The sequence below is a fragment of the Elephas maximus genome, chromosome 21, assembly GCF_024166365.1.
Source record: "Elephas maximus indicus isolate mEleMax1 chromosome 21, mEleMax1 primary haplotype, whole genome shotgun sequence".
Taxonomy (NCBI): domain Eukaryota; kingdom Metazoa; phylum Chordata; class Mammalia; order Proboscidea; family Elephantidae; genus Elephas; species Elephas maximus.
In genome coordinates, this window is record NC_064839.1 from 82,393,608 (window position 1) to 82,413,752 (window position 20,145).

At 39.8% G+C, this 20,145-nt stretch overlaps 1 pseudogene; it reads right to left on the reverse strand.

Moving 5' to 3' along the window:
• Nucleotides 1-797: 797 nt before the first annotated feature.
• LOC126064659 (V-type proton ATPase subunit d 2-like) overlaps nucleotides 798-20,145 on the reverse strand; it is a 31,514-nt pseudogene continuing 12,166 nt past the window's right edge.

The window sequence follows — 20,145 nt, forward strand, 5'->3', positions numbered from 1 at the left end:
TGAATCCCCCCTCGCCCCATAACCATCAATGAATGTTTTTTTTCTGGGTGTGAGTCTTTTCGTATAATAGTGGCCTCATACATTATTTGTCTTTTTTATTGTACTAAAGAGTTAATACACATGTTGTTTCGTGATAGTGATTGCCAACCCCGAGACGTGGCAGCACTCTCCCTTCTTAACCTTAGGTTTCCCATTACCAGCTTTCCTGTCCCCTCCTGACTTCTTGTCTTTGTCCCTGGGCTGGTATGCCCATTTAGTCTGTTTTGTTTTATGCGCCTGTCTGATTTTTTGGATGAAGGGTGAACATCAGGAGTGACTTCATTCCTGAGCTAAAAGGGTGTCCAGGGGCCATACTCTTGGGGTTTCTCCAGTCTCTTTCAGACCAGTAAGTCTGGTCTTTTTTTGCATTAGAATTTTGTTCTACATTTTCCTCCAGCTCTGTGCAGGACCCTCTATTGTGATCCCTGTGAGAGCAGTCGGTGGCAGTAGCCAGGTACCGTCTGGTTATGGTAGACTCAGCCTGGTGGAGGCTGTGGTACTTGTGGTCCAGTAGTCCTTTGGACTAATCTTTCCCTTGCGTCTTTGGTTTTCTCTTCTTTTTTTTTTTTTTGCTGGAAGAAAAAGAAATGCTTTATTTCTGGGTTGATTTATTTTATTTCCCGTGATTCTGCGGTTTATGGAAGGTACAGCATGACTTACTTTTATGTATCCTAGATAATGTAACAGATTTCTTTTACTTTCCTCTATAACTTCCTTTTAACATTTGTGATTTTCTGCATTTGAGGCCCTCCCTTGGGTTATAAAATTGGAATGTAACTGATAATTTTAATTCAGTGTCTTTGGGAAATGCATTCTTCTATCTATACAATATTTCTCATTTCTCGTTCCCTTAGCTTTATGTATGCATAAAATACACCATAGTGGAATTGCCTGGTGAATGCCAGCACATTCGTTTGTACCGCATGCTCAAAAAATGCCCTCCAATGTCTTTCCCCCATTGTTATCACCTACAGCATCCAACAAAGGCTTGTAAACTGTGAAATGATCCACTACTCTCTTCATCCGTTCAGAGTCTTCTGCTTGGGCCAACAGGTGAAGGCCCTCAGGACACCGCTTGCCACAGGTTGGATAAAGGGACTCCTGGTCGGTCATCCTTGGTCAGTTCAGTGCCAAAGGAGTTAAGAGTGACGAGAAAAGCACATCTGTTGGCCTCAAACTCAAAAATGGGGCTTATAATTTCTGCTGTGACATCACCATGATTATTACAGAACTTACAGGATGCTTCAAGATAAGACTTGTACTGTTTATTGCACAGAAATTCAATATTCAGTTCATCTAGAATATTTTCAGACATGCAGTCTTGAAAGAATGGAGCTAATGGTGTTTCAACCAAAAGGGGATTATGAGATCTGAAGCTGTTTCTGCCAGGCTGACTGCTTCCATTTCCAGGAAACAGCCCAATGGGTAGCACTTAGCCAGAATGTCCTTTACAGGTTTTTTGGCAGCACATTATTCATCAGTAGGATCACACTGTCTATCATGTAACTGCACGTCACATAGGTGGAAAATGTGCTGAGGGGCTCCAGGCAATGATTCCGGAAATATTCAGATTCTCTGCATAGCTTTTTCCTCAAGATGAGGTATCAGTGATAGAAACAGTAAGAGGACCTGTTGGATCGGCCAAAAAGTTGCCATAATCAGTGGTCTGGAGATGAATTTTCAGATCTTCTAAATTCTCACACTGGAACAAGTTGATGTAGTCCTGTGATGTCAGGAGGCTGGCTTTGCACCCTTGCACCAGGCCCTCTAGGTAGCCACAGTCTGTGTTGAAGTACAGTTCCGCACTCTCTGTCTTTGGTTTTCTTCACTCTTGTTCCAGATGAGGTGGGGCCGGTAGACGTATCTTAGATAGCTGCTCACAAGCTTTTAAGACCCCAGACATTACTCACCAAAGTAGGATGTAGAACATTTTCTTTATAAGCTGTGTTATGCCAGTTGAGCTAGATGCCCCCGAGACCATGGTTCCCAGCCCTTAGCCCAATAATTTGGTATCTAATGAAGTTTGGATGTGTCTATGAAGCTTCCCTGAGTTTGCCTTGGTCAAGTTGTGCCGACTTCCTCAGAACTGTGTACTGTCTTACTCTTCACCAAAGTTAGCATCTATCTATTGTCTAATTAGTGTTTTTCCCTCCCCACCCCTCCTCTCCCTAGTAACCATTAAAGACTGTTTCTTTCTGCGTGTAAACCTTTCTATGAGTTTTATAATAGTGGTCTCCTACAGTATTTGTCCTTTTGTGATTGACTGATTACACTGAGCATAAGGTCCTCCAGATTCATCCATGTTGTGAGGTGTTGCGCAAATTCATCATTGTTCTTTACCGTTGTGTATATTCCATTGTGTGTATGTACCAGTTTCTTTATCCATTCATCTGTTGATGAGTGTGAATTATGTTGCTCTTGCGAATAACGCTGCAGTGAACATGGATGTGCGTATGTCTATTCGTGTGGTGGCTCTTATTTCTCTAGGATACATTCCTAGGAGTGGGATTCCTGGATCGTATGCTATTTCTATTCGTAGCTTTTAAAGGAAACGCCATATTGTTTTTCAAAACAGTTGTACCATTTTGCATTTCTGCCAGCAGTGCATAAGAGTTCCAAGCTCTCTGCAACCTCCCCAACGTTTATTTTGTCTTTTTTTTTATTTCTGCCAGTAATGTTGGGATAAGATGGTATCTCATTGTAGTTTTGGTTACATTTCTCTAATGGCTAGTGACCTGGAACATTTCCTCATGTGTCTGGTAGCTGCCTGAATATCTTCTTTGGTGAAGTGTCTGTTCTTGCCCTTTGCCCATTTTTTAAGTGGGTTATTTGTCTTTTTGTTGTAGAAGTGTTAGATTTTCCTGTAGATTTCAGAGATTAGCCCTTTGTTGGATTTGTCATAGCCAAAATTTTTTTCCCTATCTGTAGGTTCTCTTTTTACTCTTTTGGCGAAATCTTTTCATGAGCATAAATGTTTAATTTTTAGAAGATTCTGATTATCTAGCTTATCTTCTGGTATTTTTGTATTGTTAGTTATGGTTTGTATGCCATTTATGCCGTGTATTGGGGCCCCTAGTCTTGACCCTGTTTTTCCTTCTCTGATCTGTATATAGTTTTTGGATAGTTTTTGGTTTTATATGTAGGTCTTTGATCCATTTTTAATTAGTTTTTGTGTATGGTATGAGGTATGGGCCCTGTTTCATTTTTTTACAGATGGACATCCAGTTTTGACAGCACCATTTATTAAAAAGTCCATTTGATGGAACTTTGGGCCTTTGTGGAAGATCAGGTGACTATAGGTGGATAGATTTACATCTGGGTTCACGATTCTGTCCCATTTGTCAATGTCTCTGTTGTTGTACCAGTACCAGGCTGTTTTGACTACCGTAGCTGTATAGTAGGTTCTGAGGTCAGGTAGTGCTGGTCCTCCTACTTTTTTCTTTTTCTTCAATAGTGCTTTACTTATCCAGGGCTTCTTTCCTTTCCATATAAAGTTAATGATTAGTTTTTACATCTTATTAAAGAATGCTGTTGGTATTTGTATTGGAATTGCATAGTATTTGTAGATTGCTTTGGGTAGAATTGACGTTTTCACAGTGTTTAGTCTACCTGTTCATGAGGGTTTATTCTTCCCTTTATGTGTATGTAGGTCTCATTTGGTTTCTTGTGGTAGTGTTTAGTAGTTTTCTTTGTATTGGTCTTTTATGTCCCTGATAAGATTTATTCCTAAGTATTTTAATTTTTTTGGTGCTATTATAAATGGTGTTGCTTTCCTAATTTCCTTTTTGTACTTCTGTTTATTGGTATAAGGAATCTAACTAATTTTTGTATGTTTATCTTGTATTCTGCTACTCCATCAAATCTTTCTATTCCAGTAGTTTTCTTGTGGAGTCCTTTGGGTTCTGTATGTATAGTATATCATCCGCAAATAGGAGTAGTTTTACTTTTTCATTACCAATTTGAATGCTCTTTGTTTCTTTTTCTTGCCTTATTGCACTAGCTAGGACTTCCAGCACAATGTTAAATAGGGGTGTTGATAAAGGGCATCTTCTTCCAGTTCTCAGGGGGGATGTTTTCAGACTCTCTCCCTTAAGAGTGATGTTGACTGTTGGTTTTGTGTAGGTGCCCTTTATTATGTTAAGGAATTTCCCTTCTATACCTTTTATATTGAGAGTTTTTATTGGGAATGGGTGTTGGACTTTATTGAATGATTTTTCTGCGTCAATTGAGATGATCACGTGGCTCTTTTATTTATATGGCGAATTCCCTTGATTGATTTTCTAATGTTGAACCATTCTTTCTTACCTAGTATGAGTTCCACTTGGTCATGGTGTATTTTTTCATATGATGCCGAATTCTATTGGCTAGAATTTTGTTGAGAATTTTTGCCTTTATATTCATGAAAGATATTGGTCTGTAATTTTGTATGTGTGTGTGTGTGTGTGTGTGTGTGTGTGGTGTCTTTGCCTAGTTTTGGTATCAGGTTTATGCTGGCTTCAGATGAATTCGGAAGTCTTCTTTCCTTTTCTGTGTTCTGAAAGAGTTTGAGTAGTACTGGTGCAAACTTTTCTCTGAATGTTTGGTGGATTTCTCCAGTGAAGCAACCTGGGCCAGAGCTTTTTGTTGTTATTGAGAGTTTTTTTTGTTTTAATCTTTTCAGTCTCTTCTCTTGCTATCGGTCTGCTCAGATTTTTGACCTTTGTTTTAGTTTATGAAGTCACCGTTTCTAGAAATTTGTCTATTTCCTCTAGTTCTTCAAATTTGTTGGAGTATAGTTTGTCGAAGTACTCTGTTATGTTCCTTTTTTTTCTATTGGGTCTGTTGTGATGTCCCCCATTTTGTTTCTTATTTGAGTTATTTGCATCCTCTCTTGTTTTTCTGTTGTCAGTTTGGTCAGTGGTTTGTTGATTTTGTTGATCCTTTCAAAGAACCAACTTTTGGTTTTGTTGATTTTCTGTATTGTTTTTCTGTTCTCTATTTCATTTATTTCTCCTCTCATCTTTATTATTTCTTTTCTTGTCTGTGGACCTCTTTTTCTGTTCTCTTTCTATTTGTTCAAGTTGTATAGCTAATGTTTTGATTTTGTCCCTTCTTTTTTTTATCTGTGCATCTAATGGTATAAATTGACCTCTGAGCACTGCCTTTGTTGTGCCCCAGAGGTTTTGGAATGATGTGTTTTCTTTCTCGTTTGATTCTAGGAAATTTTTTATTCCATCTTTGATTTCTTCTATAATCCATTTTTTTTTTTAAAGCAAGGTGTTATTCAGTTTCCATGTATTTGACTTTTTTTTCCTTGCTCTTTCTGTTGTTAATTTCTACTTTGATGGCGTTGTGATCAGAGAAGATGCTTTGTATTATCTCAGTGTTTTGGGTTTTGTTGAGGGTTGCTTTGGGGCTTAAGATGTGGTCTATTCTGGAGAGTGTTCCATGTGTTTTGGAAAAGAATGTGTACTTTGCTGCTGTTGGGTGGAATGTTTTATATATGTCTTTGAGGTTAAGATGGTTGATTGTGGCCTTTAGATCTTTATCTTTTTTGAGTTTCTTTCTAGATGTTCTGTCCTTTACTGAGAGTGGTGCATTGAAGTCTCCTACTATTATTGTGGAACTGTCAAGTTTTCTTTTCAGTGCTGTTAGGGTTTGTTTTATGTATCTTGGAGCCCTGCCATTGGGTGTTTAGATGTTTATTATGGTTATGTCATCATGGTAGATTGTCCCTTAAAACCTTATATAATATCCTTCATTGTCTTTTATGGTGGGTTTTTTGTTTTGTTTTGTTTTAAAGTCTGTTTTATATGAGATTAGAATTGTCACTCCTACTCTTTTTTGGTTGTCGTTTCCTTGGTGTATTTTTTTCATACTTTGATTTTTAGTATATTTTTCTTTGTTTCTAAGGTGTGTCTATTGTAGACAGCATATTGATAGAGCCTGTTTTTTTAATCCATTCTCTCACTTCCTCTGTCTTTATGGGTGCATTTAAGCCATTTATGTCCAGTGTGATTATCGATAGATGCAAGTTTATTGTTGAGATTTTATAGTACTTTTTTTGTGGTTCTGGCATTTTCTTTGTTCCTCTTACTCTCCTGTGTTGAGTTCCTTTTTTTGGTGGAATTTCTTGTCATTTCTTTTGTTTTTGTAGATTTTGTGTTTCCTGAGACTTTGTTTTTCTTTAGTTTAATGACTAGGTTTGTTAACTTTCTTTGTGGTTACCTTGAAATTTACTCCTATCTTCCTAAGTATAAAAAAACCAGTATTTTATTATTTGATAACACCTTGACTTCCACTTTATTTGAAAGTTCTATGCTTACACTGTTTATTCCCTCTTTTAAATTGTTCTGACGTTATCATTTACAGATTGATGTCTCTGGTTCCCTACTGTAAATTTTTAGTTTTGTTTTGTTATTGAGAGTTTGTTATCTAGGTTTGTATCTGGCTGATGCTGTCTTATGTGCTGGATTCAGGTTGTTGTATGACCGATGTTGTTGGTTCTCTAATTGAGGGACTCCCTTTATCAATTCTTGTAGGTTTGATTTTTATATATTCACTTAATTTCTGTTTATCTGGAAATGTCCTAATTTGCCATCATATTTGAGCATTATATTTGAGTTTTGCAGGATATATTGTTCTTGGTTGGCAGCTTTTTTCTTTCAAGATTTTATGCATGTCATCCCATTGCCTTCTTGCCTGCATGGTTTCTGCTGAGTAATCAGAGCTTAGTCTTTTTTTTTTAATATAATTTTTATTGTGTTTTAAGTGAAAGTTTATAAATCAAGTCAGTCTCTCACACAAAAACCCATATACACCTTGCTACACACTCCCAATTATGTCCCCCTAATGAGACAGCCCGCTCTCTCCCTCCACTCTCTCTTTTTGTGTCCATTTCACCAACTTCTAACCCCCTCCACCCTTTCATCTCCCCTCCAGGCAGGAGATGCCAACATAGCCTCAAGTGTCCACCTGATCCAAGAAGCTCACTCCTCACCAACATCCCTCTCCAACCCATTGTCCAGTCCAATCCCTGTCTGAAGAGTTGGCTTTGGGAACGGTTCCTGTCCTGGGGCAACAGAAGGTCTGGGGGCCATCATGACCAGGGTCCTTCTAGTCTCAGTCAGACCATTAAGTCTGATCTTCCTATGAGAATTTGGGGTCTGCATCCCACTGCTCTCCTGCTCCCTCAGGGGTTCTCTGTCGTGTTCCCTGTCAGGGCAGTCATCGGTTGTAGCCGGGCACCGACTAGTTCTTCTGGTCTCAGGATGATGTAGTCTCTGGTTCATGTGGCCCTTTCTGTTCAGAGCTTAGTCTTATTGTTTCCCCTTTGTAAGTGACTTGTCATTTTTCCCAAGCTGCTTTCAGAATTCTTTCTTTGTCTTTCATTTTAGCAAGTGTGATTGTTATGTCTTGGCATTTCTCTTTTGGGGTCTGTCCTATATGTGGTTTGTTGAACTTCTTGGATGGTTGACTTTTCGTCTTTCATGATATTAGAGAATTTTTTCTCAGCAAATCTTCAGTGGTCTTATCTATGTTTTCCATTTTCTTCCCCTGGTTTGGAACTCCAATCACATGCAAATTTTTGCTTTTGTTTGTATCCTGATATCTAGCTGTTTATTTTAACATTTTGCTCCTGTATTATTTTTCTGAATTCTTCCATTGTTTTGTCTGTCTTTTCCATGGTTTTGCCTGTCTTTTCCATGATTTTGTCTGTTTTTTCCTTATTTTTGTGTGCATTTTCCTTCATCTCATGAAGAACCCTGAATATTAGAGTTTTGTGTTCCGTATCAGATAGTTCCAGTGCCTTTTCTTCTAGCATAAGGTCATCTGGTATTTTATTTTGGTTGCTTTCTGGAGCCATTCTCTCCTGGTTCTTTTTTTTTTCCCCCAATATGTTTTGATATCATCTGCTGTCTCTGGGACAGTCAGGAATTATTTTCTTCGTTTATTGAGTGTAGATTTCTTTGTTTTGTCCGGTTATGTCTGGGCAGGCAGGCTGCATGTGTTTTGTTGCTTGCTTCCCTGTGGGCACGATACTTCTCATCACCTTGTCCAGGTGGGTAGGGCCAATCAGCTATGGTGCAGCAGGGCGGGCCCAGTGGGGTTGAAGGGGCGGGGGTGGGCAGTTTGAGGCATGAACTGAGGGTGACAGGGTGGGGTTGTGGGGCGGCACAGGGCAGAGTCCAGAGAACTGTGTTGGTTCTGCTTAGGGGTGTGGATTTGGTGTGTGATGCGGATAGGTAGGAAGGAAAGGAGAGAACGTGATGTGCAGAAGTAAGTCGGTTGGAGAAAGAAGAGAGAGAAACTAAAGCACAAAAAAGAAGTAATAAAAATTAAAAAAAGGAAAAGAAAAAAAGTAAATAAAGTGGCAGTGTGGTAGGATTCGGCCATGGGAGCAGTCAGGCCTAGTGAGGCCATATGCTGCTGGCTCTCTAACTGAGCTCTGTGGCTCTACCTATCAAGAAGGAGCTTAGGTGGCACACTGGGTAAGGTGGGCGGGAGAAAAGAAATACGGAAAGAGAGAAGAAACAAATCAAACAAATAAAAAATAATTAAAAAAAAAACACAAGATATATGGTAGTGGGGCAGCCGCCATTGAAGTGGGGTGTAATTGGGGTGGCAGCAAGCTGAAGTCTCACTTGTCAGGTGGTGTGGCACAGCCAGTCAGGAAGGGGCAGAGGCAGCTCAAGGTCTAGGTGGAAGGTAGAAAGAAAAGGAGGAGGAGAAAGACAAAGAGAAATTAAAAAAATATGGTGCTGAGGGAGCTGGCCTGTGGTTGTGGTGCAGACCTGGGGAGGCATTGTGCCAGAAGCTCTCCAGCCAAATGGACCAAGCCCACCAAGAAGAGGGGGGGATGCACACAGTGCTGGGTGGATGGGAGAAAGGAAAGGAAGGAAGGGAGAGAGAGAAGAAACAAACCAAACAAACAATAAGTAAATAAGTGATGCTGAGGAAGTCGGGCAGTGATGGCAGTGCATACCTGGGGAGACCAGGCACAGTGACTCTGCAACTGAGCTGTACAGCACAGCCCCTCCAGATGGGGTGGGGGTGGTGCACAGGGATAGGTGGTCAGGAGAAGAAAAGGAAGGAAAGGAGAGAGAGAGAAGCAACAAAAGAAGTAAAAAAAAAAAAAAATCAGAAAACAGGTAAACAGATCCCCTTATTCCCCCTCCCCCCAAAAATAGAACAAAGCAAACAAACCAAAAGAGTCACAGTCTCTCAAGAAGGAGAGCAGGTGGCACACAGGGTAGCTGTATAGGAAAAAGGAAAAAAAGGAAGGGAGAGAGAGAGAAACAACAAAAGAAGTGAAGAAAAGAATATCAAAAGACACACACACAAGAAGAGAACAAGGCAAACAAACCAAAATATCACAGCCTGTCAAGAAGGTGAGGGGATGGCACAGGGGGCTGACAGCGGGAGAGAGGGAAAGAAGAAAGGGAGAGAGAGAGAAGCAACAGCAACAAAAAAAAAAGTTAAAAAAAAATCAAAACAAAAATACAAAAAAAAAAAAATGGCACTGAAGGGGGCTGGGCAGCACCTGGTGGCAGTGGGCTGATGTCTCTCTGGCTGAGCAACCGTGGCCCTCTGGAAAGCAGCAGAGGCCGCCTAGAGGAAAGAAGGGTCGGGGGTGGGGGGTGGGAAAGCATGTATCCCTGGTTACCAGGTTTCTGTCCCCTGCTGGAAGCTCAGTGGAGTTGTTCTCCCATACTCCCTGTCTGCAGTCCTTGGTGGCTGAAATCCAAGATGGCAAATCCGAGTGACAGTGAGCTGGTTTCTCTCTGGCCATATGCAATCATGGACCGTTGGAAAGTGGCAGAGCCTGCATAGAGGCAAGAAAGGTGGAGGAGGGTGGAAAAGCATGTATCCCTGGTTACCGGATGCTCTGTCTCCTGTTGGGAGCTCCGTAAAGTTGCCTTCCTGTACTCCTTGTTTGCATTCTTGGTGGCTGTAGCCCAAGATGGCGAATCCAGCACATTAGCTGATATGGGACCTTCACACTGAAGCTCTCCTCTTTGTTCTCTGTCAGTTTCTTCGTGGCGTAAGAGCTATGGCTGATAACCACAAGTTTGGCAGTTTGAATCCACCAGGCACTCTTTGGAAATCCTATGTAGCAGTTCTACTCTGTCTTCTAGGGTCGCTATGAGTCGGAATTGACAGCAACAGGTTTGGTTTTGGTCAGTTTCTTATTCCATTCAGTGCTTGATCGTGTTCATTATTCCTTCATGTGAAGTGCAGGGTTCCAGGACTGATGTTTGTAAGTGTTTTACTTAGTTTTTCAATTCTGTGCTGCAGAGGGGTGGCATGGTGCTTCTGGCTATAGTGCCATGTTGGCTTTGCCTCCGGATTATTTGTCTTTTTGTTGTTGAGGTGTTGCAGTATCTTGTAGATTTTAGAGACTAGACTCTTAGCTGAACATGTCGTAGTGAAAAATTTTTTCTGTAGGTTCTCTTTTTACTCTTTTGGAGAAGTCTTCTGATGAGCATAAGTGTTTAATTTTTAGGAGCTCCCAGCGATCTAGTTTCTCTTTTGGTGTTTGTTCATTGTTAGTTATGGTTTTTATAGTATTTGTGCCATGTATTAGGGCCCTTAACTTTGTCCCTAATTTTTTTTTCCATGATCTTTGTCGTTTTAGATTTTATATTTAGACAAACATGAGGCCTCCCACTTTGTTCTTCTTCAATAATGCTTTACTTATCTGGGGCCTCTTCCCTTTCCATATAAAGTTGGTGATTTTTTTCTCTATCTCGTAAAAGAATGCTGTTGGAATTTGGGTAGAATTGACATTTTCGCCATGTTGAGTCTTTCTATCCATAGGCATCGTAAGTTTTTCCACTTACGTAGGTCTCTTGATTTCTTGCAGTAGTGTTTTGTAGTTTTCTTTGTGATGGCACTGGGTTTTTCTGGGTTTAGGTCTTTTACATCTCTGGTTAGATTTATTCCCACGTATTTTGTCTTCTTGGTGTAGAGAGTTCCAACTGATTTTTATATGTTAATCTTATACCCTGTTACATTGCTGAAATTTTCTATTAGTTTCAGTAGCTTTCTTGGGGATTTGTAGGGGTTTTATGTATATAAGATCATGTCATCTGCAAAGAAAGATAGTTTTACCTCTTCTTTACCAATTTTGTTTCTTTTTCTTACTTTATTGCTCTAGCTAGGACTTCCAGCACAATGTTGAATAAGAATGGTGATAAAGGGCATCCATGTCTGGTTCCTGTTCTCAAGGAGAATGCTTTCAGTCTCTCTCCCTTTATAATGCTGTTGTCTGTTGGTTTTGTATAAATGCCCTTTATTATGTTGAGGAATTTCCCTTCTTTTCCTATTTTTCTGAGAGTTTTAACCAGGAATGGGTGTTGGATTTTTCAGATGCCTTTTCTGTGTTGATTCATAAGATTATGTGGTTCTTTTATTTGTATCGTGGATTACATTGATTTTCTAATGTTGAACCATCTTTGCAAACCTGGTATGAATCCCACTTGGTTGTGATGTCTTATTTTTTTGATGTGCTGTTGAATTCTATTAGTAGAATTTTGTTGGCAATTTTTGTCTACATTAATGAGGGGTATTGATGCGTAGTTTTCTTTTTTTTTTTGTGGTGTCTTTGCCTGACTTTGGTATCAGAGTTATGCTGGCTTCATAGTATGAGTTTGGGAGTATTCCTTTGTTTTCTGTGCCCTGAAATAGTTTGAGTAGTACTGGTGTTAGCTCTTCTCCAAAAGTTCGGTAGAATTCTCCGGTGAAGCCCTCTGGGCCAGGGCTCTTTTTTTTTTTTTTTTGTGGGAGTATTTTAAATTACCTCTTTAATCTCTTGTTTTGTTACGGGTCTGCTTAGTTTCTCTACTTCAGTCTGTGTTAGTTTAGGTAGGTTTTTTGTTTCTAGAAATTTGTCCATTAACTTTAGGTTTTCAAATTTGTTGGAGTACATTTTTTGTTGGAGTATTCTCTTACAATCATTTTTTTTCGGTTGCATCTGTTGTGATATCACCCATCTCATTTCTTTTTCTTGTTATTTACTTCCTCTCCTGTTTTTCTTTTGTCCGTTTGGCCAATGGTTTGTTGATCTTTTCAAAAAGCCAAATTTTGGTCTTGTTGATTCCTTTGATAGTTTTTCTATTCTCTAATTTTGTTTTTTAGGTTATATCATTTATTATTGCCCTAATCTTTATTATTTCCTTTTTTCTGGAGCCTGAGGGCTTCTTTTGTTGCTCTCTTTCTATTTGTTTGAGTTGTAGGGTTAATGTTTTGATTTGGTCCTTCTGCGTGTGTGTGTGTGTGTGTGTGTGTGTGTGTTCATCTATTGCTATAATTTGACCTCTAAGTATTCCTTTTGCTGTGTCCCAAAGATTTTGGCAAGATGTGTTTTCATTCTCATTTGATTCTATGAATTTGTTTATTCCATCCTCGATTTCTTCTATTACCCACTAGTTTTTAAGCAAAGTGTTGCTGTTTCCATGTATTTGATTTTTTTCCCTTGCTGTTTCTGTTACTGATTTCTACTTTTGTGGCATTATGATCAAACAAGATGTTTTGTATTATTTTGATGTTTTGGATTTTGTTAAGATTTTCTTTGTGACCTAAAATGTGGTCTGTTCTGGAGAATGTTCCATGTGTGTTGGAAAAGAATGTATACTTTGCTGTCGTTGGGTGAAATGTTTTTTATATGTCTTTGAGGTTCAGTTGGTTGATTGTGGCATTTAGGTCTTCTTTATCTTTAATGACTTTCTTTCTAGATGTTCCGTCCTTCACCGAAAGTGGTATGTTGAAGTCTCCTACTATTATTTTGGAGCTATTTCTCTTTTCTATGCTGTTAGAGTTTGCTTTATGTATTTTGGAGCCCTATAATTGGGTGTGTATTTTTTATTATGGTTATGTCCTTCTGGTGTATTGACCCTTTAAACATTAAATAGTACCCTTATACTTTATAGTGGATTTTGTTTTAAATCTATTTTATCAGAGATTAATATTGCCACTCCCACTCTTTTTTGGGTAATGTTGGCTATGTATAGTTTTCTCCATCTTTTGAGTTTTAGTTTGTTTATGTCTTTGTGTCTAAGGTGTGTGTCATAGACAGCATACAGATGGATTTTTTTTTTTAAATTCATTTTGCCAGTCTCTGTCTCTTTACTGGTGCATTTAAGCCTTCTACCATTCAGTGTAATTATTGATACCAAACCCACTGCCATCGAGTGAATTCAGACTCATAGTGACCCATACCATTTCCAAAGCTGTAAATCTCTACAGAAACTGACTGCCACGTCTTCCTCCCATGGAGCCGCTGGTGGTCTCAAACCACCAGCCTTTCGGTTAGCAGTTGATTGCTTTCAACACTTCATCACCAGGGCTCCTTGTAATTATTTATATGTATAAGTTTACTGCTGCCATTTTGATTTTTTTTTGGTGTTGATGGTTTCTTCCACTTAATTTTCTGTGCTGAGTTCTCTTTATATATTTTATTTTCTTCTCTTTCATTATTGTTGATTTTGTGTTTGCTGAGTATGTTTTTCTTTTTTTTAATTTTGCTGGGTAGGTTTGTTAGCTTCCTTTGTTGTTACCTTGAAATTTACCTTTATTTTTCTAAGTTTAAACCAGTTTTTATTTCTTGATATTGCCTTGACTTCCTCTTCTTATGGAAGTGCTAAGACTACACTATTTTTTCCTTCTTTTTTGTTTTGATATTGTTGTCATTTATATATTAACGTCTCTGGTTCTCTATATTTAGTCTTTTAACTTTGTTTATTTTTGTGAACACTGTATCTGGGTTGGTATCAGGATGATCTGTTCTGTGTCCTAGTCTTGAATTGTTGTCTGATGTTTTTGGTTCTTTAACCGGAGGGCTCCCATTAATACTTTTTGTAATTTTGGCCTAGTTTTTTTCAAATTCTCTTAATTTCTGTGTTTCTGGAAATGACCTAATTTCACCATTGTTTTTGGCAAACAATATTGCTGGGTATATAATCCTTGTCTGGCAATTTTTTTTTTTCCTTCAAGGTGCTATGTATGTCATCCCATTGCCTTCTTGCCTGCATGGTTTCTATTGAGTAGTCAGAGTTTAGTCTTATTGATGCTCCTTTGTAGGTAACTTTTTTGTTTGTCCCTAGTGGCTTTGTCTTTGGCAAGTTTGACTGTGGTATGTCTTGGTGGCTTTCTTTTAGGGTCTACTTGTACAGTGTTCATTGAGCCTCATGGATGAATATATTCTCATCTTTCATGATATTAGGGACATTTTCTGCCAGCAAATCTTCAACAATTCTCTCTGTGTTTTCTGTTATCCCCCTCTGCTCTGGAACTTCAATCACTCATAGTACCTTGACAGTACCCAACATAATTCTTAGGCTTATTTCATTTTTTTTCCATTCTTTTTTCTGATTTTTCCTCCATCAAATTGGTGTCAAAGGATTTATCTTCATTTTCACTAATCGTGACTTCCATTGTCTCAATTCTCCTCCTATGACCTTCTATTGAATTGTCTAATTCTGAAATTTTATTTTAGTCTTTTTAATTTCTTGTTGCTGTTACTCTATAGTTTTTAGTAGCCTGCTTATTCTATCATTTTGTTCTTGAATTGTTTTCTTGAATTCTTCTATTGCTTTGCTTGTGTGTTCTTTGGTTTGGTCTGTGTTTTGCCTGATCTCCTTCTTGATCTCTTGGAAATCAAAAAAACCAAACCCGTTGCCATCAAGTCGATTTCGACTCATAGCAACCCTATAGGACAGAGCAGAGCTGCCCCATAGGGTTTCCAAGGAGTGCCTCGTGGATTTGAACTGCTGACCTTTTGGTTAGCAGCCTGTAGCACTTAACCACTACACCAGCAGGGTTTCCACTCTAGGAGAGCTCTGTATATTAGTGTTTTGAATTCTTCATCAGGTAGTTTCATTGCTTTATCTTCCTCTGGGAGGTTTTCTGGTTCTTTATTTTGGTCACCTGCTGGAGCTATCTTATCCTGCTTCTTTATGTGATTGGTTATTGACTGTTGTTTCTGAGGCATCAGTAAGTTACTATACTTATTTATGTACTGTATTTTTGTTTACTGGGTCCTGTATTTTTGTTTTGTTTTGATATGTCCAGGAAAGCTGAGTGTGTGTGCTACTCTGGTCATTGGCATCACTAAAGCTCTCACCTGCTGCCTCCAGGTGTTGAGGGCAACTACTAGATGTGTGAGCCCAGGAGGCTGTTTACTGTTCTTGCAGGGGTGCTGAAGATGTAGGCAAAAATTTTTGTTGAGATGATGAATCTGCCCTGCTGGCCACCTTGACAAGGGTGCCAGGTGTGTTCCCCCTCCACTGCTTACCAGTTTGTCAGGGTGAAGGTGCCTGGGTCATCGGTCACTGAGTGTGTGGTATGGAGACTCTCACCCCCAGACCTGGGTGGGCAGGGCTGTGTGGGGATGTTCTGAGCAGGCACAGTTCTCTGCTACAGTGGGGAGTAATATGGGGGGTGAGATGGGGGCTGTCAGCTATCCCCAGGTGCCCTAATGGAGGACATGTGCCTGTCCGCTACAGCACGTAGTGGGGGGGGGGGGTTAGTGCACCTGTCCACTAGAGCACGTAGTGGAGGGGGGGTGTTAGTGCACCTGTCCACTAGAGCATGTAGTAGAGGGGGGGTAGAGCAGCTGGTCCTCTCCTTGGGCATCCAGTGCCATTGGCTGGAGTGACTGGGAGGAACCACTAATTCTCAGGCCCCTGTCATGGGTAGCTAGATGGAGTGGGTGGTACTACCACAACGGGGGTGGGTGAGTGGGGCAGGGCAGTGTTGAATGATGAATGTCACGAGTCCGAGGGTCCCATTTGGCTGCTGCAGGTGAAAATGGGCTTCGAGTGGATGCTTTGCTTGTTTTGTGCTAGTGAGGGCATACAGTGATCAGGTCAGCCCGCAAGGAACTGGGGCGGGGGTGAAGGGCGCTACAAGCCCATGGACCGCCTGCGCCAGTGACAGGGCAAGGGAACAGGTTCCTCTGGACCCAGTCATGAGTTTTGGCTTAAGGGACGTGATGTTGTTGAATACCTTGGGACTGGTGTCGGAGTGGGGAGGAGGATGGATGAGGAAAAGGGAGTGCTCCTAGGCCATGGAGATCTGGTGGGGGGAAGCGTTATGGTGTGTTCCTAGTGGTTGGGGAGCTTACACTTAACTGCTGTTTGGTTCTGGAGGTGCATACAGATTCGCTGCTGCTTTGCTGCACCAGATGAGGTGGGTGTTGGCTTGAGATGTTGCTGCTTGCCTCAACCTGTGTGTACTGTGCAGATTCAGCTAGCAGGGCACCAGTGATCCCATGATCTGTAATTCCCTGTTTCTGTTGTTTTTGAGTTGTCTCTCCTTCCACCTGTCACTCAGTCCTGTTTTTTGGCTTTGTCTTTGATGATTAGGGTTCCTAGATTGTCATATATAGCTGATTCACTTGTTTTTTGAGTCTTTGTTGTAAGAGGAATGACACAAAGCATCTGACTATTTAGCCATCTTGGCCCCACCTTGGTTGTTTATTTTCAGGTTGTTTTTCCATTTGTTTGTTTACAGTAAGAATCTATTTTATCCCAAAGTTTGCTCTTTCAAATGCCATGACTACTGTATAATGACACTGGTTTTCATAAGTCATCATTACCTTTGAGATAACATTGTATCTCCTTTAGGATGATTGTTCTGAAATTCATTTTAGATCTCTTTCTAGCCTTTAACTTGTAGCATCGGTTGTTGTATTATATCAGCTCTGATTAAAAATGCTCATCTTTTAATAGGCTACTAATTACAATTTTTTTTTCTTCAAATAATTATTTTTTGAAATGAGAACGATGTGGCAAAATTGTTCAAAAGAGTCAGCTCTTTGGTATATACTGAGTAGAAGACTGTTTTCAGGTTTAGGATTTGTAATAGCTGTAAGCAGTTACTCAGCTAATTCGTATTTTTGAGTGATTTATAGCAAATGTAATCATTTAGTGACCAGGACCTGAGAATGGTGTGTCAGTTTCCTAGGGCTGCCATAACAACCTACAACTGCAGAAATTTATTCTCTCACAGCTCTGGAGCCCAGCAGTCCAAATCAAGGTGTTGGCAGGACTCTAAGGGAGCATACTTCCTGGCCTCGTCCAGCTTCTCCTGGTTCCAGGTGTTCCGTGGCTTGTGGCTGCATAGTTCCACTCTTTGTCTCTGTCTTCACATGGCGTTCTCTTATCCTCTGTGTCTCCTGTTGTCCTGTCTTATAAGGACACTTGCTGTTGGATTCAGGGCACACTCATATAACCCTGGATGATCTCATCTCAAGATCGTTAATACATTTGTAAAGACCCTTTTCACAAATAAGGTCACATTTACAAATTCTGGGTATTAGGATGTAGGCATGTTTTTGTAGGCCACCTTTTAACCTACTGCGGATAGTAACAGGTTTTATAATTGCTGAACATTTTTGGGTGGTATTTAGAATGTGCTTTACTGGTCGCTGGCTATGGCAGGGAGAGAGAGGGTGGTTGTGGTAGAGTGAAAAGATTTCTGACTTTGGGGTAGACAGACCTGGGTTTGAATTCAGGCTCTAGGGCTCTTCTAGCTCTGTGATCTGGGGTGTGTTGCTTAACTTCTGTGTATCTCCTTTTCCTCATCTGCAAAATGACACAATGATATTGTTCCTTCAGCTTCGGATGTATGTGATAGGTTATGTCAGGGATGATCATAATTACAGTATTCCCTTGTTTCAATATGCATGTTTCCATCATTCTGAAATCAGGGTACTCCTTGAAATCAGTGTATATGAGAGGTTCCCTGACTTTGTTGGTTCGTGGACTTCAGTAAATTTTGTTTTTAGATTTTATTGTGTTACAATATATACAACATAAATTTTGCCATTTTAACTGTTTTTAAATGTACAATTTAGTGATATTAATTACATTCACCTTGTCTCAGTAATTTTTTCACGGCATTCCCAGGGCAAAAGAAATACGTCATTGTTCTGTTTATTAGTTTGCTGGGTCCAAGCAACTAAATAAGTATTTATGTCATAACAACTTAGTAGCATTTTCAGAAACGATATTTTATGTCATTCTTGTTGTCGTTGTTGGGTGCCGTCGTGTCAGTTCCGACTCATAGTGACTCTGTACAACAGAACAAAACATTGCCCAGTCCTGCACCATCCTTACAACTGTTGGTATGTTTGAGCACATTGTTGCAGCCACCCTGGCAGTCCATCTCGTTGAGGCTCTTCTTTTTCTCTGACCCTCTACTTTACCTATGAGTCAGAATCAACTTGACAGCAACAGGTTTTTTTTTTTTTTTAGTTTTTTACTTTTCCAAGCATGAAGTCCTTCTCCAGGGTCTGGTGCCTCCTAGTAACATGTACAAAGTACTAGAGATGAAGTCTCTCCATCCTCGCTTCTAAGGAGCATTCTGGCTATACTTCTTCCAAGACAGATTTGTTTGTTCTTCTGGCAGTCCATGGTATATTCAGTATTCTTTACCAACACCATAATTCAAATGTATAATTCTTTGCTCTTTGTTTTTCATTGTCCAGCTTTCACGTGCATATAAGGCAATTGAAAATACTATGCTTGGGTCAGGCACAGCTTAGCCCTCAAAGTGACAGCTTTGCTTTTGAACACTTTAAAGAGGTCTTTTGCAGCAGATTTGCCCAATGCAATATGTCATTTGATTTCTTGAGTGCTGATTCCATGGGCATTGATTGTGGATCCAAGTAAAATGAAATCCTTGACAACTTCAGCCTTTTCTCAGTTTATCATGTTGCTTATTGGCCCAGTTGTGAGAGTTTTTTGTTTTCTATATGTTGAGGTGTAATTCATACTGATGGCTGTTGTCTTTGATGTTCATCAGCAAGTGCTTCAAGTCCTCTTCATTTTCAGCAAGCAGATTGTATCATCTGCATATCACAGGTTGTTAATGAGTCTTCTTTCAATCCCAATGCCACGTTCTTCTTCATATAGTCCAGCTTTTTGGGGTTATTTGTTCAGCATAGAGATTGAATAAGTATGCTGGAAGGATACAACCCTGATGCACACGTTTCCTGACTTTAAACCATGCAGCATCCCCTCGTTCTGTTTGAATAACAGCCTCCTGGTTTATGTACAGGTTCCACATGAACACAATTAAGTGTTTTGGAATTCCCATTCTTTGCAATGTTATCCATAATTTGTTATAATGCAAAGAGTCATATGTCTTTGCATAGTCAATAAAATACAAATAAACGTCTTTCTGAAACTCTCTACTTTCAGTCAAGATCTATCTGACATAAGCAGTGATATCCTTCTTTCCGTGTTCTTTTCTGAATCTGGGTTAAGTTTCTGGCAGATCCCTGTCGATGTACTGTTGCAACTGTGTTTGAATTATCTTCAGCAACATTTTACTTGCATGTGATATTAATGGCATTGTTCGATAATTTCTGCATCCTGTTGGATTACCCTTCTTTGAAATGGGCACAAATATGGATTTCTTCCAGCTCGTTGACCAGATCCATGTCTTCCAAATTTCTTGGCATAGACAAGTGAACGCTTCCAGCATTGAATCCATTTGTTGAAACATCTCAATTGATATTTCGTCAGTTCCTGGAGCCTGTTTTTCACCAGTGCCTTCTGTGCAGCTTGTATTTCTTACTTCAGTACCATCACTTCTTGATCATATGCTCCCGCTGAAGTGGTTGAACATTGACCAGTTCTTTTTTTGCTACAGTGACTCTGTATTCCTTCCATCTTCTTTTGATGTTTCCTGTATTGTTCAATATTTTACCCATAACACCCATTGCCATTGAGTCGATTCCAACTCATAGCGACCCATAGAATCCTTTAATACTGCAACTTGAGATGAATTTTTTCGTTAGTTCTTTCAGTTTGAGAAAAACTGTGTATTCTTCCCTTTTTGTTTTCTAACTTCTACTCTTTGCACATTTCATATAATATAGTAAGCCCCCCATATCCATGGGTTCTGCATCCATGGATTCAACTAGCTGCAGGTTGAAAATAGTCAGGAAAAAAAAAAGAAAGTTCCAAAAAGCAAAACTTGAATTTGCCACACAGCAAGCACTATGCTGAATCCACAGAAATGAAGTGATATGTGGGCATCTCCTGCTGTAGGCTCCCACCATGTCACAGATACTCAGTCTTTCTCCAGAACTCAGTGTTTAAACATTGTTTGCTT